This window comes from Phyllopteryx taeniolatus, chromosome 9, assembly GCF_024500385.1.
Source record: "Phyllopteryx taeniolatus isolate TA_2022b chromosome 9, UOR_Ptae_1.2, whole genome shotgun sequence".
NCBI classification, from domain to species: domain Eukaryota; kingdom Metazoa; phylum Chordata; class Actinopteri; order Syngnathiformes; family Syngnathidae; genus Phyllopteryx; species Phyllopteryx taeniolatus.
Window position 1 is genome coordinate 13,449,068 of NC_084510.1, and position 23,307 is coordinate 13,472,374.

General features: G+C 41.9%; 1 protein-coding gene across 4 annotated transcripts in view; it reads right to left on the minus strand.

Annotated features, from left to right (window-relative positions):
• LOC133483183 (plexin-A1-like) overlaps positions 1-10,895 on the minus strand; it is a 209,533-nt gene extending 198,638 nt beyond the window's left edge. For 3 of the 4 annotated variants that reach the window (XM_061783981.1, XM_061783980.1, XM_061783984.1), the window contains exon 1: positions 10,754-10,895. The gene's annotated coding sequence lies outside the window, so the exon portion shown is untranslated. The remainder of the gene's footprint in view (positions 1-10,753) is intronic. The other variant, XM_061783983.1, reaches the window with a different exon arrangement.
• Positions 10,896-23,307: the final 12,412 nt, after the last annotated feature.

Consider the following 23,307-nt stretch of genomic DNA (forward strand, 5'->3'; position numbering starts at 1 on the left):
TCTGTCTAAATAATCTATTGCAAACAATTATTGGTGAAAAAAAAACTGTGCTAAGTGGATGAGAGGCGACCTGTGCCATAGAGCAATCAAAAGCCCAAGCCACGTCATCCTCCCTTTCCCTATTCCTCCAGCTGTGCTCTGAATAGGCCCTTAAATCACTCAGCCAGGCCCTTTGATTGGTTGACCTCTCTGCATGATTAAACAGCCATTTTCATCACATCCTGCACAGCAGTGACAGCATGAAGGGAGAGAGACAGGCTCACTCATACGGATGTGAAGGAGCCCAGGAAAACAGGAACTCTTCACACTGACGATGGTAGACTTTTGGTAAAGAGTTAAATAACAAGACTTCTGTGGATAGAGAATGTGAGACCGCGATAAATCATTTATGACTAATACCTTTCTCAAGCATATTTTACTCTTCTGTGGAAAAGTGCTCCAAATGTGTAAGATTGTGAGGTCATTTTCCATTGGCTATAGGTCTCGGCTCTAACTAAGCCATTGAAGTGTAAAAAAAATAATAATAATAATTCTTCCAGAGCTATTCTTTACTTGATTTATGGCCACTGTCATGCTAAAAAGTGAAATTCCTCGACAGATTTCTCAAAAACATGAATGTTCTATGCCAGACTGACTGCTATTTTGAATTTAAAAAAAAAAATGTTCATGACTCTAGTTCATACTGAAGAAAACCAAGTCCAAATCATAATACTGCCACCAGAAAACATCACCATGGGTATTGTGTTCTTGTGGTAATGTGGAGAGTTATTTAAAATAAAGGTACAACATTGGCTGGGATAATACCTAAGAATAAGAATGATACTGGGACTAGTGGACCTTCATGTTACACTTAATGAAATATTGAGCCTTAAGAATGGAACTTTAATTTCCTCACCTTCTGTAAAACCAAATTTCTGGTCTGATAAAATCGCCTCCAAATTAAGCAAATGCTGTAAAGCAAGCGTAGTGGGGTGGTGAAAGCATCTGTTCCAAAGCGGTTTGGAATCCTTACTACAACTTTGACTCAGCTTCTGATTTCTTTGCCATCCTTCTTTTCCCACATTCTTATATTTTCCCCACCCCAGCTTCCACACAAGTGTGTCTCGTCACAACATTATCATTGGCTTGTTGCTTGAACTCTGAGTGTGCCGATTCTGCCAAGTTCCCTCCCTCACTCTTCTGTTGTCTGTTTTCCGCAGCTGTGCCTGGCCGAGGTGTAGTCTCCGTCGTCATTTTGTTCAGATTTCCCCATTCCCACCCTTCCACAAATCTAAAAATGCTCAAGGCTTTTATGTAGATGCAGCTACAAGCAGACTGGGAGATGGGCTACTTGTCAAAATGTGCCTGTACTGCAGCCAAGTTTTGACTGCAGCACCGATTGCCGAGGGCAGGATGAAGTGTGCCTTTTGACTATAAAAATACACAGCTCAATGTTTCGTAAATGGCTTTACCACATTACACTTTTAGTTTTGGGGACACACACCATGGCACAACTTGTGACTTACTAGCAAATGGGTGTGTTCAAAACACAATACCACTGTCTTGTCATTGCTCACATAACCAGTTAGTGTTGCCTTAAAAGTTTCCAGTTGGGCAGTTCAAATCTGTCAAATGATCGAGGGAAGTCAATGAGTCATGCTGCTGGTGCACCATGTCACTGATTTAAGGAGCCAAGTGAGGTCACAGTGGGAAAACGACGCGAGCCAGGACACATTCCTTCACATGCAATGCAAACCAGGGAAAATTTACATCTTGGTGATGCAAGGAGGCAAGTGATCACTGAGAGAAAGATGCCCAGAGAGAAAGGAAGAAACTCCTCCCAGCTGCTACGCAAAAGCACATCACACTAGTCACAAGTTACACACCCCATTTAATTTGGAAAGCGGTGGCCCGACGGGGCAAATCATTGCCGCATTCCACCATGCTCGATGCCTGCTTTGTCACATGCATGCCTTGTCTGCCATGGAAAATTATAACTAGCTGATAAAGACTTGGAGGGCCAAATTTAAATAAGTGCTGAGAAACATTTGAAGAGCCTAGTAACTACCTTTAATTATAATTTAGGTGTAGGCCTGAAGAACATAAATCACTCTTAGTATGGAAGCCCAGGCCTTGGCTGAAATCATAATCAGACAATGTGTGCCTCATACTAACACCAAACTAAATGCCCAACCCCCACCACATTACAACTCAGTGACTCACCCATGGCTGCTCAGGCCACTGAGCAGCCATGACCAATAAAAACTCTTTGATTGAATACCACCTTTAAACAAGGGATCAGTATAACCTTTGACCCCTCCATTCCAACCCTCATAGATCTATGGCATCTTTCTCCTCCTGCTCTTCACCTAAAAGTCTACACCCCCATCCCCTCCCACCAGTATACCATTGTCTGGCTTGGAGTACTTATTCCCAGAGCCTCCTGCTCTGCATGCCTCTCCTCGGTGGGGGGTCAGGGAGGGATAGAGGACTTAAAAGCCCCCCTGGGACTTGCGCTGTTGTGGAATCGCAGCAACTGAAGTCTGCTAAAAGAATTAGGCTTGAGCAGTCACCAGCATTTTAAACAACATGGCGCTGTGAGGTTTTCTTAACTAGCTTTGGAAGGAAGGAAAGGGAGGGGTAGACGTTTTATGGTGGTAGAGCACATGTTTCCACTGAGGTAGAAGAAAGGAATATTTCTGGTTAGATGTTAAGGGAAGGTGCACTGACCAGTTAGAATAAAATTGGAAAGATTCTAACGAGAGCTATTTTGGGAGGTTATCCATGGAAAGTTCATGCAGTCTCTGTAATCAAAAATGTACAGTAAGGAGGTGAGCCGAACAGTGAAACGTGTATGTACGTGTGTATATGCCTGACATGCAATGCAATGACACAATGGAGGACCAGCTATGCAGGCTACTCATCACTTCTCCCTCCTTAAACTTTGAGGAGCATACAAGAAGAAGCTGACAATGTGGCTGCAGAAATAAAAGAAGGGTGAGGATGTGTAGTCCATGCTACTTTGGTAACATCTGTAGGGCAGATTTGAACTGCATGTGTAATTTTAATAACTTGAGTTTGAGTTGAACCACAATATATTACTGGGATCCCAAGAACACAGTGGGTTGATAGTGGTTCCAGTTCCCAGAAAGGAACTTACATTACTATTACTATCAGCAGTCATTTTGTCATCCCGGTACAGCAAAGATCCAGCCTAAAGGGCTCTTTATACTCCCGCGCTCACGCGGCCGACAATGCCCGCATTGCATCATGTGACCGACCAATTGGCCCGCGCGGCCCCTCTGCATAGCTTGACGCACAAAAATTGTTCATCATTGATCATCTCTCGTGATTGGTCTGTTTTAGTCACATGCTGTGATGATGTAATCAGCGTTCCTCCCGGTTCCACATAGCACCTACGCCACCGCCTTCTTGATCGATTTTGCAGGATAATTAAACGTATCCTCTGGTCATCTAGGTCCATTTGTTCTAGCAGACTCTGTTCCACGTTCGCCAAAATGCAGAGGAACCTCCAACCGGTGGCGTCCAAGCCAATACCAGCTGTAGCGACACCACCGACTTGGAGGAGAACTGCAGCACACTTTCAAAACAGCGCTCGTGGGTTGCGCTCGAGTAGAAAGGCACACTGCGTGCGGGATAGCCGATACGTCAGCGCGGTCACTGTCCGCGCGAGTCTAAATAAGCCTTAAACCTGACATTCCTGCCTCAGCCCTGAGTGGAAATGTAACTAATGAGGGTTAAACATACAAAACCAGTGAAGAAGTATTACAAAATGATTTAGATCCAGCACTGCTCTAGCTCTACGCTTCCTTTTGGAATACTCAAATGACAGTGGGTTTGACAATGTGACCACCTGTTACATTATTAAAAAATAATGTACATTTATTTATTCATCCATTTTTCTATTCAGTGTCTACATAAGACCACTAAAATACACAGTTACCAATGACAAAATTCTAGAGTGTCAGACATTATACTGTAGGTAAACAAAAATAAATGCAATGATCCCTTGTGCCCATCTAGTAAACCCACTAGGATCTAAAAGAAGGCATCGAAGTGGTACTGTAAGCCCCCGCTCTACCGTGGTTCATGCTTCACGGACCGACAATTTTTTTTTTTTTATTACAGTTGTTACTCTATTTTTTTTTTAAACGCTTTGTACAATATTTTTGTGTTACCCATTGCTCTTGCTCTCTCTCAATATGTTGTATGCGTTTGATTGTTGGTATTGTTTTAAAAGTGTTTAAAGACCTAAAAAAAAAAAAAATAATTAATAAATAAATAAATGCCGTAAATATGCCTTGGGTGTATTTAAATAGGATATCTCTATATCGCATGGGTGGTCTGGAATATAATCCCCGTGATGGACGGGGGGTTACTGTATACAGTCTTTACAAAAACCACTGTCCTCTGAAACAAGACAGTAGTTGATGGTCAGTGTCTGATAACAGGGGACATGGTGGACGACTTCAAATCCGGCCTCGCCCGTGTGGAGTTTGCATGTTCTCCCCGTGCCTGCATGGGTTTTCTCCGGGTACTCAGGTTTCCTCCCACATTCCAAAAACATGCATGTTAGGTTAATTAAAGACTAAATTGCCCATAGGTGTGAATGTGTCTGCGAATGGTTGCTTGTTTATATGTCCCTGTGATTGGCTGGCAACCAGTTCAGGGTGTGCCCCGCCTCTTAGCTGGGTTAGGTTCCAGCTCGACCCTAGTGAGGATAAGCAGTATGAAAGATGGATGTCTGATAACAGTCCTAGTAAAGAGACCATATATCCGCTAACATGCAGATTCATAGGCTAGCCCAAACCCATGCTTTCCGTAGCCAAGTGGTTCTCTTTAAAGGTCCACCTCCTAAGTCTTATGTACAGGGCTAGGGTGTACAAAGTAGCTGAATTATTTAATATTCCCCTTGGTAAACAACACAGAAACCCGCAGGTTGTGTATGCAACAAGAAAATGTGATGGATATTAGAAAGAAATGGAGTGAAAAGCTAGAGAGACAAAGAAAAGGGTAGGAGGAAAAAAGTCATCAATTATGAGTTGCTGCTTGTAATTAACATTAATTGCAAGGCTAAATAGGTGCTGGTTTCCCTTTTCATCTCCTCTAATGTGATAGTTCCCTTACGTTAGAAACGAGACCCCATATACGTTCAGATTGCATCCCGTCTATTTTTCTCCTGTGTACAACCGCACATCAATGAGCGCACACAGACGATTGCGCAGCCTCCTCTCACTCTCTTGCCATCTCTCTCTCATTCACACAAACGCACGCACGGTGATTCTCATTAACAAGCCAAACATGCCTGAAGAGGCAGACAGACTCTTGTGAGCATGGTAAACAACCAGTAGGCTCTCTCGGCTGAACGTTCTGAATATCTCAACATCAGCAGCACACACTTTCTGCAGATGTTACTGACAGGTGGGTACAGACATCCATTCAGAAGATAAGGTTTTCTCAAGACCAGCAGATTACGGTGTGGTTGGCAAGGACAATTTAGAAAGGCAGACCATGGCTATGAGGTTTTTTAGTGTGCTACTGTCACTGCTTAGTTAAAGGTCATTTTTAAGAGGTGTTCATCACCAAAGGATACAGTAAATTGTGTGAAATAATGTCCTTTAAAAGTGGGCTATAATGTAATATATCGAGCCATTTATTACTTTAGATTTACTTGACAACTATCAGTCTTTTCAAATAGTGAAATCAAATTCCATGGTAACTCAACTCAAGGGAGAAAAAAAACAAAAATCATGTCAACTTAATCAGACAACACTAATGACAGGGGATGACATTTGTGACAGGAAGTACAGACAAGTTACAGACTTGTGACTTCATGATCAATGGGAAAGTCCCCAGTCTTCTGCAGTGGAGAAAATGCAATAAAGGGAAGACATTTTTATGTGGCTGCAAGCGGGGGACCCAAAGCGGCCAGCCCGACTCACAGTCTGAGGAGATGGACAGAATGCTGACGAGAGCATTAGCATGCAAGAGATGGAGCCTCGTGCACTGAAGCTGTGCCCACAAGCTGCAGGAGGCAGTGGGATTTCTACTTGAGGCCATCGGGTCAGAAGAGGAAACAAAGTCAATACTGACTCTTTGCACCTTCGGGCAGAATTGTCACTTTGACTGCGACTAAATCTCAGAGTTGACAAGCCTAGGGATGAGATTCAAACACACCCAATAACAGTGTGCCTTTGTTTTGAATTATAAACCACGAACAAATACAGTTAAACGCCCAAGGTAGTATACAGTATATTGGGAACGGACCAAAATCTGGAGGAAAATAAGCTTCTGTAGTTGCAAAACATGACTTCACACAAGAAATGAGTATATTGTACAATATTGCCCCAGCGTACATCACGAGAGATCAATTTAGCATGCATCGAAGGACTTACTCGATGAAATTGAATGCTAATGTTAGCTGGTACAACAAGATACTATTGTGTCCATTTCTTCAAACTGTCCTTGATATGATGACAATCATTTTGAATTCCGAACAAATCTGAGGTTGACCACCCTCCTGGAACAGATTGTGTTCAACCGGAGAGGTTCTGCTCTATTAGAAACCGTCTATCAGACTGTATACAGAAGATATTGTGCCCTTTTCCTGCTTCACAGTATAAACTTAATTTCCACCAAACAACCACTTAAACAAGTAAATTCTTTTTCCCAACAGGCTTGCACAGACTTGAGTGGAGATGGATACTATTTTCCATTTGCAGCCAGATTAGCAGGCACCTTTTTTGATACCGTCAGCACAGCAGAGAGAGATGGTTCCATTCCAAATCATCTTGAGTGAGGGACCTTTCCACTATCTGCTTCAAACAGCGCCCCCCTTAGCTGAGCAGCTGTCACTTTCAGCAGGCACTGTGGAGGACGGACGCGAGGAAGGGGTCCTTTGAAGGAATGGTTAAAAGTGGGTGATAAAAATAAACTGGGAGATGAGAGAAAATTAATTATACATAACAGACAGTTCACTTGGATGAGCAAGCCTGAGATAGGAAAAAAAAAAACTAAGGCTGCCCTCCTCTGGTGCCGATATTTGAGCTGTGTCCCTACACTGGTCATATTTTTCTGCCTGAACTAAGGGATTGAACAAAGGCTCTTTTAGAAAAAGGTCACAGGATCAAACAATACAAACTTTATTTTCTTATCAAATTCTCCACACTGAACACGCGTGATTTAATTCATGCATTTTCTGAGGAACAAAATAAGCCACCAGGTTTAAGACTTGAAAAATGTGTTGACAGCTTCAGTAGCATTTAAATTTGCTTCTGAATGGCAATGATGAGACCTGACACTGCAGGCCCACCTGCACACTCACCCTGAGATATGATTTGTAATGCGCAGTTCAGCACCGCCCACCGATTCTAAAATCTCAATCCTAGCTGTTTATTTGGTCCAAATGGAGGTCATTTGAACACTCAGTCAAGACAGGCCCGCCAGGTATTGGCGAGTGAGTTTATTTCATATTAGGGGCTTGTTGACTGGAGAGGTGTTAGCACCAAGCGAGCTGTGCGTGTGTGTGCGTGCGTGCGTGTGTATACAGGGCCTTTAGCTCTGCTGCTTGTCCCTCTTTGGTGCGTTTTAATATTGCTGCTCCTGGATGGCTCCTTGCCTCAGGGTAACACAACACAACAACCCCACAAAGACTCAGGTAACACACTCCAACAGAGGAGAAAAGGAAAATGGGGATGCTATACAAGGTAGGGACAATTTACAGAGCTTAATACTAAGGGACTCAGCAATAATCAAAACAAGACCAGCACATGGAGGTAGGCCCACAGCACACCAACGTAGCCAAACACGACTTAACTGTCGCTCAATGTGGGGGGTTTCTGCTACTACTTTTCAGGTTGCCCGTTTCAAGCTTGAGTCCAAGTCAGATGAAATTTGAGTCGTGGTGCATTTAAGTCTGGTCCGGCGTCTTAAGTAGTGCAGTGTACAGTGAGGAATAATTGGTATCTTATGAAGGGCATTGGTACATTGCTGTCTCTGAGTTTTCGGCACAGACTGCAGCACAACAGATAAGTTCGTCATGTTGGGTATTTTGTTGTTAGCATTTCCTTCGACTTTCTGTCGCGGATGATTTATTGGCTTTAAAGTTAACCTAATTGGCAATCTTAAACACAAAATTCAGATGTGAAAAAAAACATACCACATCCAACAACTTTGATGTGAGAGAAGATATTACATTCAACTGAGCTGACCCTGACATAGACTCATATTTTTGGTTTGAGATCACACTGTGAATATTTCTTCATGTACTGACCCAAACAACAGCATCATTTCCTCTAGAAGTGCACCAGGAAAGTAGTGTAGGAGATATGGTGGAATTTTTAGATTGAAAAGTGAACTAGTCAAGAGGGGATTCAGTATGGCTGAGTCTCATGTGTGTACGGTCTCGGAAAAAAAGGGATGGAGAATCTACGCGTAACTTGACAGAGTGAGAACAGCAGAAATGAAAGGAGCGAGGGAGTGCACAAAAGGAAGAGAAAGGTGGTGCGCGTTGGCGTGAAAGGAGGGAGGTAGATGCTCTTGACAGAACGCAGAGAGAGAAAAACATGAGCGTGAGGGGAAGAATATGTGAAGAAATCCTGAGTGGCAGCATGAGGTCGGAAGAACAGCACAAGAAAGGAGGCTGAGAGAGAAGGATGAGATTGTCACTCGGGTTTGGAATGTCGTAGTGACGCAAACTGGAAAAGGAGGTGGCTTTTACAGGCTCATAACAGAAACACAAACCCTGTAAATGTGATCACAGTACATATATTGGCCCTACATGAAAGCAATAAATCACAGAAGAGCACAACCCGAAAAAAATTATTTTGTGTTCTTGTAGTTGATGGCTCATTTCTCACTTAAGCATGGCTCCTCTTCGTTGTCATTCATCTACAATCTAACGAGACCTTAAATATCCTACTTATTGAGTACTCCAGAGAAATGGATTGAAAGGGGAGGGTAAAGGGGGACAACCACACAAAAGCAGAACGAGAGGGGTGCAAAGTGCATATGTCAGCAAGAATTCTAAAGTTTGATTGAGCCAACACACCAGCAGACAGGCCGGATGGACAGCGCAGGCACTGGCGCTGTATTGTGGGCAGATATGCATCATAATTAGACAGGATGACGGCAAATTGCATGTCATTTTCTGGCTGGGTTGCAGGAATCATGTAAATGTCATGCAAGGTTGCAGATTTGGGTTTTGATTGCAGATAACGACCGTGCACAATCAATGGACGAAACGAGTGGTGGGGAATTTACCACCTGCGAGAGCATGAGAGACAAGTGTAAAACAAATACAACACCAGAAGAACTGTTAGATGTTAATTGAAATGCCTCCCGAGAGGAAAAAGCTGAAATGATGATTTCTTTGTCTAACCTCTGAAACCTCTGTTTGGTTATTTCCTCGTGGTCCAACTATCATTATAAAGTGATACTGATTGAATAAGTTCAGGTATAGTGGCGAGAAGAGTGGGTGTCAACAGTTAAATAAACACTCTTGTCAGACTTGAATCCCCACCTGTTCTATTGTGAATGCCCGGTGGTACCGGGTTGCCAATAAGGTGCTGCCGCAAGACTTGACATGGGCGGAACTGGGCCATGTCCCTGATAAGTAACTCAAGGTGTTTTGAGCAAATCTTCACACCGGCTTCATAAAGTCGATTAAGCACTTAAAATGTTAAATTAGTCACACTGAGTTACCCAGCTAGACCCATTTAAACAAAAAGGAACGCTCCAGTGATTTCTACCTACAGTTAAACTGCAAAAAATAACAAAATAAAAATTGAAAAAAAGTCAGATTCCTGATTGTCGGCCAATTTGGCTTTTTAGTTCAATAAAGGCGGAGTGAGGAGAACCCTACAGAGCAACGAGTCTTTGCAAAGAGCTGTCATGCATTGCGCACTCCACACACCCACCCACAGACTCCACTCGCTGCCTGCTCAATTACCGTCGAATAACAAAGCTTACAAATTGCCTTAACGCCCCTTCTTAACGCCGCACAACCACGACTGTCATTATTTCAAAGCTAATAAGGGTATTGATTTTAGGTGGAGGGGGGAAGGGGTTTAAGGGAGCACCAGCACGTCCCTCTGGAGAAATCCAGCCTTGGGCTTCATCCCCCTTAGGAGCATTTGATGTGGCACAGCCACGCGTGTAGCAACCGTGAAGAAAGCAGCAAAGTGCGGCATGCTCACACAGGTGACAAGAGTGTCACACCTGTGATTCCGCGTGGACGTGGACTGTGCGGGCGGTGACATTCCACCGGCCAGCGCGGCTGCTAGCTGCTCCGCGTCAACAAACATCACTCCGGCATGGCCACGCTCCTTCTCCTTGTGCCATACCGACACTTAAAAAACACGGCAGAAAAGTCAGTGACCATTCCAGCCCCTCTACTCCCGCTGTAACACCGCACCACAACGCCAAGTGAGCATTTAAGAAGAATAAAGTCGACCCTTTCTATAGAAGTTTGCTAAGCTCCGGCGTCGTATTAGTTCTTCAGTTTCCCCCACCTCACGCCTCAAAAGACTTTGCCTGTTGGATCTGGTGTCCATTTTCACGCCTGACTGTGTGGCGCGCCCAGTATTTCAAACAGGGGCCGGGGGGGAGAAGAAGCAAGGGGCAATGTGCTGCTGGTGGGGATACAATCAAGTCACCGAGCGGCACAAGAGTCGGACTTGTAACCTCAATGCGCGAGCCGGCTTCGGTTCTCGCTCCTTAACGAGCCCCGCGCGTGAGTTTTCACGCGACTTACCGATCAAGTGATCCGCAGCGAAGCAATCCTCGCCATGGTTTAAATTCCAAAACTTAGAGACATTCCCACTCGGAGTGACTGGGGTTCTCCCTCCAGCGGCTCCCTGCGTGTGACTGGAGAGAAGAGGAATGCAGCTTCGGCTCCACGCGGAGAGGGGGGTGGGGGTGGGCAGGGGAGGGAAGGGGAGGGGAGGGGAGGGGAGGGGAGGGGAGGGGAGGGGAGGGGAAAAGGAGGGGGAGGAGGAGGCTGAAGAGGGTGAGGCGCTCTGCTTATGCAGTGCTTCATACAGCCCATAGAGGGCGCCCCTTGTTGACGCCTGTGGTTCATTTGAAATGTCATGTTCAAGCGCAGCCACGCACCCTTTTCAACACGTCACATTTGAGCGTATTTCAGTCCGTCATACACATTTTTACTTATTCATTTCGGTTATTTTTAAACCAGTTTAATTGCTGGTTGAGCTCCCCTTTTCCTGAATAATGTTGTCATTTGTATTGTAAATAATTTATGCACTGAGTTGCTACTTTGAATATCTGCATACATTTTACCATGCAATCCAGGAGGGTACACCTGTCTATACAAATTCCACATATACTGCCTAACAAGAGCGGGAAATGAAAAATTCAATCACACTGAGAAAACAATTGCCATAAGTGGCAAAACAAACCCTGATGGGTGTTTCAAAGCTACATTTTTTCAGTGCCTTGTTTAATATACATTTACTGATTTACTGTAACTGTTATTCAAAACCAATACAAAAATGGTCCCAGATCATTCAATTTAGTTTTATAGATGAAAAATCGTCTGCAGAGTGTTTGGCAATTGGCAACACAACATACTGTACAGACCCCTCCAAAAGTATTGGAACGGCAAGGTCAATTCCTTTGTTTTTGTTGTATACTGAAGACATTTGTGTTTCAGATCAAAAGATGAATATGAGACAAAAGTTCAGAATTCCAGCTTTTATTTCATGGTATTTACATCTAGATGTGTTAAACAACTCAGGACAGAACACCTTTTGTTTTGTTTGCCACCCACTTTCCAAGTGAGCAAAATTATTGGAAGAGACATTATTAAATTAACTTAAAGTGAATAACGGTTAATATTTGGTGGCAAAGCCTTTACTTGCAATAACTGCATCAAGCCTGCGACCCATTGACTTCACCAGACTGTTGCATTCTTCATTTGAAATGCTTTTCTAGGCCTTTACTGCCTTTACTTGTTTGTTTCTGGGGGTTTCTCCCTTCAGTCTCCTCTTCGGGTGGTAAAATGCATGCTCTATTGGGTTAAGGTCCAGTTATTGACTTGGCCAGTCTAAGACCTTCCAGTTTTCCCCCCTGATGAAGTCCTTTTTTCTGTTGGCAGTGTGTTTTTGGTCTTTATCTTGTTGCCTGATGAAGTTTCTCCCGATTAGTTTGGATGCATTTTTCTGTAAATTGCCAGACAAAATGCTTTTATAGACTTCAGAAATGATTCTGCTGCTACCATAATGAGTTACATTATCAATAAAGACAAGTGAGCCTGTTCCAGAAGCAGCAATGCAAGCCCAAGCCATGGCATTACCTCCACCATGCTTCACAGATGAGTTGTGTGTTTTGGATCATAAGCAGATCCTTTCTTTCTACTTTGGCCTTTCCTTCACTTTGGTAGAGGTTAATCTTGGTCTCATCAGTCCATAAAAGTTTGTTCCAAAACTTTTGTGGCTCATGTCTCTGCTCCTTTGCAAAATCCAATCTGGCCTTCCGATTCTTTTTGCTGATGAGTGGTTTGCATCTTGTGGTATGTTCTGTAATATTTCTCCTCTCCAAGTCTTCTTCAAACAATGGATTGTGATACCTTCACCCTTGCCCTGTGGAGGTTGGCAGTGATGTCACTGACAGTTGTCTTTGGGTGTTTCTTCACAGCTCTCACAATGTTTCTGTTATCAACTGCTGTTGATACCTTTGGCCGACCTGTTCGATGTCTGTTGCTCAGTACAACAGTAGTTTATTTCTTTTTCAGGACATTCCAAATTGTTGTATTGGCTATGACCAATATTTGTGCAATAGCTCTAATAAATTTTCTCTCGACTCTCAGCTTCAAAATGATTTGCTTTTCTCACATAGACAGCGCTCTGGTCTTCATGTTTGCTTAACAGCCAATGCAGTTTTCACAGGTGAAACCCAAAGCCCAAAACAAGCACTAACTAATGTTTAAGCAATCAATCTAAAAGGAAACACCTGAGCAACTAGAAACACCCATCAGTCACATGTTCCAATAACTGCTCACTTGAAAAGTAGGTGGGTTCAAACAAAATGTGGGCTGTCCTGAGTTGTTTTACACATCTAGATGTAAATACCATGAAATAAAGGCTGAAATTCTGAACTTTTGTCTCATATTCATCTTTTGATCTGAAACACAAATGTCTTAAATATGCAACAAAAACAAAGGAATTGACCTTGCCGTTCCAATACCTTTGGAGGGGGAATGTACATCAAGTTAAGTCAAGTTTATATTTATAGCCCTTAATCACAAATGGACGGATGCCGAATTGGCAACATTTATCACATAGTATGGTGCTGTACAATGTTAGCTGAAACAGCATAAGCGAGATGAAGCGACGCAGGTAGACACCTTCAGAAAAGTGGTTCTTCCTCACAACCTGAACTGGTCAGTCGATGCAGAACACCTCCGGGGAAGTGGTCCACTTCAGATCTTGTCCTGGTTGGTCAGTGCAGAATCCATAAACCAACTGTCTCGAGATTTGATCATCATCACCTAGGCCCCTCTCCAAGCAGGAGAGGAGGGGAGAGAAGAGAGAAGTGGCAGTAAAAACCGGAAAAAATACAGATGTCATGGTGTAGGCAAAGAAAGAGGCAACTTGCATTCTACGTGTGATTTAACTAAATGAAAGAATCCACACCCATCCATCCAATTTGTATACAGCTTATCCTTATTGGGGTCTCAGGTGAGCTTGAGCCTATGCAAGCTGAAAGGCAGGGTACACCATGCCAGCCAATCACACGGCACATAAAGACAAATGTGGGAGGAAGATGGAGTACCCACAGAAAATCCACGCTAGTGTAACGGTTGTCACCCGTGCAGACCAGCCTCGCAAATGCCAAGGCTCGATCCAGCCACCACACAACCCCACTGTTTGAGAGTCCAGTGCTCCAGCCAGGAAGCTAAAAGCCTAGGCTGTAAATTACACAAACCAGCACGGCTCTTATGTAAAAACATCACTCCCCGATGCCTTAACCTACTATTGCAGAGCTAAGCTAGCTGTTATCCGTTACACTCATCCCCCTAAACCTTACTCTCAATCAGGGTCACAGCACCAATGTAACGGTTCTTATCCCAAGTGGACCAGCCGTGCACACGCCTGGGCTCAAGCCTGCTACCACACATCCCCAGGCTGGACCCCGATATTGAACTCCAAACCTAAACCCAAACTGTGAGGGAGCTACGCTAACTAATCGGCCACTGTGCTGCTAACACAACAGACCCCCACATAATAAAAAGTAGGATGAAAAACGATAATGCGATTGGCTGGCGACCTGTCGAGAGTGTTCCTGCCTGTTGACTAAATTGGCTGGGATAGACTCCAGCTAACCCTCAACTTAATGAGGTCCTATAGATGGATGGATGGATGGATGGATGGATAAAAAACATCCATTAAAAAAACTATCCAGTGTCGTTAACCTTTACAAACCACACTCCAAAATATATTATAGAAATTAAACACTAAAATTATTGTCACTACAGGGACAAATGCCATGGTTGTGATTATCTTTCCATTTACCCAATTCACACTCAATGTTCAGATTAATGAAATCCATCCAAGTGGTTATCCTGTTCAGGGTTGCCCAACAGGGGCTGGGCAAAAAAAGCAACACCTTGGACTGTTTGCCTGTCAAAAGCAAAGCAAATTGACACATTGAGAGGGACAATCATTCACGTTCACACCTTAACTAAGTGGGAACTGAACCCAGGCTGCCTGCACAGAAATCAGGCAAATGACCCTTTTCACCATCACTGACAGATTATTACAAGAAAATGGAAATCATTTTAGCAGTGCACAGTTTACGGCTGTCGGGTTTCCACTTCAAAATACTGTAGTTCAGTGGGATAGTGCAACAGCCACATTGAATGCATCCAAACTAAATATGCCAACAAACAACAATAATGGAGGAGAAAGAGTGTCTCTGGTGTTTATTTCTCAACATGCCACTGTTGGCCAACAGGAGAATAATTTTCCTTTGGAGCAGACTAAAGGCAGAAAAAAATGGGCCAATGTAACAAAGTGGTGCTGTGGTGTATGTGATAAAATACTGCACAACAAACTTAGCATATGTGTTTATCATTTCTTGCAGTGTACAGTATCTTCAAATGCTACAATGCATTGCAGCAATGACTAATCTGTTCGGTCACTGAGTGACCAACAGTCCACCTACATAGTATTGGCTTGGCATGCTGAGCAGATACTAGAAATTGAACCTTGTAGTGCTATACTTTCTTTTGTCACTGAACTGCATCAATAGCAAGTGGAGGTTTGGTTAAAATGTAATGAGGGAGAAGATACTTTATGAACCACAAAAGTTTGGTTCCTAATTAAATAAGGAGGCCCCGGACTTGCCTCTCATTTTACATCAGCTGACACGTTCACGCCGCCTCATCTACAGTAAATTGAGTGACACTTTGATAACAGATTATGGATATGTCTGACCACATACAACCTCTATACCGGTATACCCTCCTGACTTGTAGGAGTATATAACTTCAAGTCAGTGAAAGTGACTTTGAAGGCTGAATGTCAGTATCAATTCAGGCTAATATTAGGAGCATGGACAGTGTTTTTTTTAAACACTTCACAATGATGTTTCAGCAGTGGGAAAGCTTTAGGGATAACTGAGTTAGTCAAGCAGACAGCTCAGGTTACTGATTACACTCAGGAGAGCAGGGAGCATGCTCTGGTTCTGACCACACCACCTGGTCCAGTGTGCTGTGTATGCGCCACAGGAGAGGTGTCTGTATTATTGGTTAGGAGAGGCAGAAACGTGTGTGTTATTATGTGACTATGAAGGGAGCTGAATTTTAGTACTTTCCAAAAACGTTTCTCCTGAGTGGTTCACAACACCCAAGTTTCAAAGGCCTAATGTGCATTAGAAATTGTTGTTTTGGTCTTATTAATATGAAAATATTAGCCTCACTTGCCACGTGAAAAGCCCCAGGACAAGACTATTCATGATCCCACACTGAAACATAAACACATTGATTAGCTTTGTGTTCACGTTGGTGGACTTATACTTCAGGCGTACAGTAAATTCTCACGTGAACAGGTGTTTATTCATATAATAAAATACATTGGAGTACCAAACTTGTGCACAAAAGCTCTTTGATTTCTTTTTGAGTGTGTATTATAACACAGTGAAACTGTAACTCCTGAAGATGGCTAAATAAATAGAAAAGGCACAGCACCTTAAAGAGGCTTAAATAAAGCACCTTCATCTCTCCATACTTAACTACATCCAAACTTGTTTTGCATATACAGTAGTGCTCGCTACTTTTTTTTAATGAGCCAGATTAGTCTTTGCTGTCATGAGTTGACTAGACAGTGCACAGGCTGAGCAGCTTGGGCTGAAAGCACAGAGAATATTAAATCAACTTGCACATGCCTGTTTGCTGCTAGGCTGCTGTTTTGCTCTCTATTTTTTATTCATGCACAATTAATGGGCTTTTGTTTGTCATGAAGAACAAATATTTCCAGTGAGCTGGACAACACACCAACTCACTTATTTATTCATCCTTGAACACACAAATTATTTAAACTCAGCTGGAGAAGAAAGATGTAGATAATTATTTTCCGCAGTATGTATTAATAGTGTATCCAGTGCACACAATTACAGTGGAACCTTGAAGGTGGAACATTATCTGCTCAGGGACAATTTAGAATCATTCTTATCTCAGGAAACAATGGAAGATTAATTCATCTGTTCCAGGGTCAAACTGTGGCCATCATTAAAACTATTAACTCTCCAGGCAATGTTTTGAGTATCATTCTAAACTGTCATACAAGTATATTTAAAAAAAAATAATAATAACAACAAAGCTAAAAGCTTTACATGAAAACTTAAGTACTCACACTTAATTTTGACAGATTTTGTGTGACAAATGCTATCATGCTTGTGCTTGGGAGGTTAGTCTTATCACAAGATGAATGAAGCTCCATCTATCCATCCATTTTCTGTACCGCTTATGTTCATTCAATTCCTCTTGGTAGCTTTAGGCATATTATACTGAGCAGCTAGAACAGAGAGATGAGTACCCCTTTCTAACATTGTGATAACTTCTGTTTCGGGTTCCACGATTATCTTTGCCATCACTGCTAGGCTTCTGTAGTTGCGCCTCATCAAAACACAAAAAACAGCCAAAGAAAAAGCAAAACATACTGTAGAATTAATCCTCGACACTGTGCCTCTATAATACATTGCTTTATGGAATATAAAACCATTGTTGGAGTACAAAAGACAAAACCAAAAACGTGATCAGCGCCAATTCCTCAAAAGTAATCAGATTGGAAGCAGCGGGTGGAGAACAGATTTGCTGGTCTTGTAACCTGAGGTGGCCTCATGCAGACTCACCAGTTAATGAGCCATTAATTGGCTAAGAACAAGAGGGTAGCATGGTGACCAGCTATCATCTGGCTAAACCTGTCTGATCTCTCCAATCCCATTCCGGCCCGCTCACAATATGGACTCCACAGCGTGTGTGTGTGTGTTGCTGCCAGATCAGGACGGAGTCGCTTCTTTGTACTCTGATATACAGGACACTTGATAAGACTGTTTCCTCTCCACTTCTCATTGGCCAACATGCGTAATAACAAGGCAACAGTAATCATTCTATTCTTGATTTATAGGCCTATGAATAATGTCGTCTCCCTTTAGGGCACATGTCTGTTGTTCGTCCGGTATTTGCAAAGGATAAAGAAATACTGTACATACTAGTACACACAAACTTGATATATGAATGTGAATATGCCAAAAAGAGAGATGATATCATGAATGTGTACATCACATCTCCTGCATAAAAAAAGAATTTGGTTAACATTGATATTGATAACAATGCAATTTATACAAGAAGAGGCTGAATAAAACATGTTACAGTAACCATATACAATTATGTATAGGGAGTCTAAGTGTACATTTATCAAATATTTTCATCCCTTAACCCAGGGGTTAGCAACATTAAATACTCAAAGACCCATTTGGACTGTCTCCCACAGGAAAAAACAAACAAAACAGCTGGAGCCACAAGACACTTTTGACATCTAAAGTTAGGTTAACATAGCATATGTTGTGTGTGTTTTTTCTTTCCTTTTTTGTTTACGTGTATGTATAAGAAACTATAGCCTTCATTACATCAATGAACTGCTAAAGAGAAGACAACATTTTATTTCTGCATAAAAAACAAACTATTTTAAACTCTTAAAAAACATGCTTGGTTGAAGCTTACTTTCAAATAAAATAGTCAATGTCTCTTTAAGGCCTCCTCATATTTATGAAATTAAGCCAAACTTAAATTATCCACCTGCTGCGAACCAAAAATGTAGTGTTTTTGTGTTACATCATCATTTTATCACGTGTGGAGCATTTAGTCAGCTGTGAACTTGAATTAAAAGGTTTATTTCACATAGCAATGTAAAATATATACCTGTATTTGTAAAATAGTCAGTTAAAATTTATTATTATTTTGCCTGGTTAATATGATTTTTGCTCCTGAACCTCAGCACACAGCGTCAGCACATATGGACAGTAAGACGTCACCTGAATCGTCACACATGATTTTAAGCTGCCATCTGCTTGGCTCTGTGAGCGATGTTTGTTTTTATTATATTTCATATAGCATGTAGCATTAAACGTTCTGTTTCCTTCAGAAACTCTTCTTTTCTTGCATTTATTGAATATAGTTCAATCAATCTTGGCGTCATGTGTCACACATTGGTGGCTGTGATGCATATTTTGAGTGACAAAAGATAAATGAAAATGATTTATTTTAATGTTAATGTCATAATAACCGGTGGAAATTTGCACTGGTCTCTACTAGTCCAATACCTTTTTTCCCCTTAAGGGCCGAAATATTTCAAGTTCATTTTCAGCATTGTGGAAGTCAGCCAAAACAAGTCCTAGTCTGCCTATTACTTACAGCATTGTGATTCATTCTGTCAGTTTACATATACAAGTACTGCCAACTTCTGTCTGAGAAGGGGGAAAAAACGTACTGCAGTACCTCGGGGAACGTTGGCTACTGCCGTGAATGGAATTTCTTATCCTTCTTCCACTTCTTTTTCATTGCAATTAAAGCTCCTGTAAAGGGAAAAAAGCATAAAATAAAGTATTTAAATGAGGCTCCAAAATCGCGAAAAATAGAGACCTCCTCCTTCCTGTCGTACGCTGTGGGTGTACGCTGTGGGCGTGTCCGTTGAAGGCGCTGAAAACACGCCCTGCTCGACTATCATTTATCACTCAAATATGTTCATACAATATAAGCTCAAATCCAAGCCAACGGGCCAGAAAGCCAGCAGGCTAGTCAATGAAATGGTGGCGGGTTCATCCAACTCGTCACCGCCTCGCCCGATGCACCGTGCGTGGGTCCACATAACAGAGACACTGTATCCCTAATGACAAAAAACACATAACACTTCAGGAAAGATGCATTTTTTGGGTTGTAGGCATAGCTTGCTATCTAACTGCATGCTGTAGTGGTAGATATGGGCCAAGTTATTATTATTAAATGCAACTTTGCGCTGGATAGACACTGCTGGAATGAAGGAGCTCAGTACTTACATTATACTATACAGTGGGGGTGGGGCAGCTAATGCAAGAAAGCCCAGGTGCATACTTGTGGTTGGTTTTAGCCATACCAAAAAAAAATCCAGACAATTTAAATGGTGAAAAAAAAGTAATGGAATGCGCTGTATTTTTGTGAATAATGCAAACCTAGTTCTGCGCATGGCGTAACTCTGCAACTGCTAGACCCAGTTTTGGTAATTTCGTGGACCAGCGTAGCCCCAGCGCATTAAAAGTAGGACATCTACGCTGGTCTGGGTGTGTTCACAGCTGACTTAAATCCTGTCCAATCGAAGCGGCTTCTTTCTTTCCCTTTAAGAGCGGTGCAATAGTCTCGCATGGAGACTTCTCTATAAATGAAACAGGACGCAGTGATCTGTGCGTGACTGGAGCATTGTCACTGCTCTTGGCTGATGTGGCAACATGCAATGTGGTTAAATACAGTATGAGCTGCTGATAACCGCAGGGGACTTAAACATGTCCACAGACGTCATGTTATCTATCCCTACCTACATCATTGGTGGAACTCCCCAGCCCCATAGCTGCATGCTGGCCAGTGGGATGATTTAAAAAATATAATAATGAAGATAATAATAATAATAATGGGATCATTTGATTGCTTTATGCAATGATTCAGAGGGTTCAATGTCCACTGTTCACATATTTATGAATGAAATATGTCTTATCCACCACACATGTCCGCAGAGCTCACGTATCTGCCTACACCTTGATCAAATTCATCAAAATAGAGTTAGACCAACGGTCTTGCACCTAAAGTTTAGACTGACTTTCAGCCACCATTTGCGCTCCGGTGTATATTGCGCAGACCACAAAAATAGAGCCCTGTAGTTCAACAATTCAGTACTAAATTGTTCTCAGTCTTTGCCTGTTTTCAACACTTGTCTTCAAACATCCATCCATCCATTTTCTGAGCCGCTTCTCCTCACTAGGGTCGCGGGCGTGCTGGAGCCTATCCAAGCTGTCATCGGGCAGGAGGCGGGGTACACCCTGAACTGGTTGCCAGCCAATCGCAGGGCACATACAAACAAACAACCATTCGCACTCACAGTCACACCTATGGGCAATTTAGAGTCTCCAATTAATGCATGTTTTTGGGATGTGGGAGGAAACCGGAGTGCCCGGTGAACACCCACGCAGGCACAGGGAGAACATGCAAACTCCACACAGGCGGGACAGGGGATTGAACCCGGGTCCTCAGAACTGTGAGGCTGACACTCTAACCAGTCGTCCACCGTGCCGCCTATCTTCAAACATATTGAATATATTTACAAACAAATCACTGAAATCACTTTACAGAGTCTTTGGCTTGGGATCAGTTCTGGGTGTACTGCGCCTCTCGGCCAAAAGATAGCTGGCAGAGGCCCCAGCATTCCCGTCACACTGGTGAGCATAAGTGGTATGGAAAATGGATGGATGGAAAGGTCTTTAAGAGCAACGCCATTCCCCAAAGTACTTAAACTCATATCAAAGAACAAATGGTTCATTGATGAATATTTATGACTTTTTCCAAAAACATCAAAGGAGAGTTCATGGACAAAAAAAAGCAGCGGTGAGGCAGCAACGTCTCAAAGCACTGAGTATCCAATCATCCCTCTTTTGCTCAAAGCCGAGGGGCATATTTGTTGCGTTATCGCAGACTTGACTGGATATGCTACAATGTATTTATTAAGCGGCATTAAGTCTTCAGTTTAGTTCTTTAAAAATCATACTCAGTCACATTAACATCAAAATTCACATGCAATTTCTAATTTTGCAAATTGTAGTTTGTTATAGTTGAACTGAATTGTTAGTTAAAAGTTAAAATTTATTTTAGGCTGCGTTTATACTGCAGATCTCTGTGCCCAATTCCAATTCTCTGTTTACGTTTACTGAGCACCGGAAACAGCCCGCGTCCACATGCCAGAAATGCATGTTAACAATTACACAACAACAACGAGCAAACAATAATAAAACAAAACTATTACCCATTACAGACCATTTATTTGATCTGGATTAACTCTTTCCCCAATTATTGCCGGTCATCTTTTCAATACACTGTTGGTTATCTTTATGTTACATTACCCTTGTAATGGTCTAAATCCATATAATGTACCATACTAACACCATATTCAATGGTCCATCACCGCTATAGTTTTGATTGACCACTGTTTTTTTTTTTGATTATTCACTGTGGGTGTGTCATTTCAAGTAGATGCTTGTTAGTGATTGGTATAGTTGATGATGTCAGACTCGCATTGACAGGATATACTGTAAATGATCTTTCCTTACGGTGCAGTCCCATTGACAGATATCAGATTCATATTTAAAATAATTTATCCATATTTACAATAGGCCTGCTTCCTCTGTGGATATATGATTGGGTGCATTATTTTATTTTATACTGTGATGGAACAAAAAAAAAGTCAGAATAATTTTATTTGAGCAAATTAATTTCATTCTTGACTTACACACTTTTGAAATAGCATCATGACTGACAGATGTTCAGTATTTTAGTTGAGAATACCTCAACAGGACAAACAGGTAACTGGGAGTCCAACTATGATTACACCAAACTACTGCTGTTCAAAAAGGGAGAAGATCCATTTGATTTGTGCAAAGTAATGCAACATGATACGTTGCGCTTTAATTTCATCACCTTATTTGTGCTTCTACATCCACCTACGCAGTGTGATGTAACTTAATTTCTCATTGGAATATTAGGACCCATTATCTTGTCAAAGTCTATTCCTGATTTAAATATTGTTACTAAGCATATTTTGCCTATGGATTATTATAGCCAACATCCAATACCACTAACCCAATGCTTAATTTGATGTCAATGACAAAAAAATAAATAACTTTGAAACAATGCTATCACACGAATGTACCAAAGTCTCTAAAACTGAATAACTAACCTGGATGTAATGAGGGATTATGTTTCTGAAATTATTACCAATTAGTAATAATAAGATTGCTTGAATTATTAAGTAATAGTGCCTTTTAGTTGTAGGAAGCCTAAAGAGACTATGGAGAAATGTTGAAGGCATGTTCGCTGGCTATGATTTAATGTGCATCTTTCCGTTGACCTCACTTATCAATTAAGTGTAAGAGTAGACTGGGAATATGTTCACTTGTGTCTGCCACATTAGCAGCCACTGCAAGTGACTCACCCTGGGGGGGGGGGGGGGGGGGGGGTATGGGCTAAAGGATGCTGAATGGGTTACACTCTGTGATAAAGCCAGTAAAAATTATTTTTAGATAATTTGATTATTTATGATAGCTTGGATCCATTTTTTTTTTTTCTTAACAAATTTGAAAATGATTTGGAATTTTGTATCTTGGTGATTTAACAGGTGAGCCTGGAGGCTGCTTCCTCCAATTAGGTAGTAGAAGCACTGAACAGGATGGATGAAAGTATAAGACATTTTCTATGTCATTTTGGCTTTGATGGACATCATTAAGAATTAATGAGAGTATAATATGCTTGGGGGATATAATAGAAATTCAAGAACACCTTAGATCTTTTCGATCAAACACGACTGCGGCATGTAAATTTGTGGATGTTCATCTCTAAATTATCAGTAGATATTCTGTATACTGTATGTGTAGAATTGCTATAATAATGGTTTTGATTATTACCGGTACATAGATGCATATACAATACCTGGAGTCATGCAATGTAAAATACCACACTTGAAGTATAGGAATCATTTGGTGATTAGGGAGGCCATA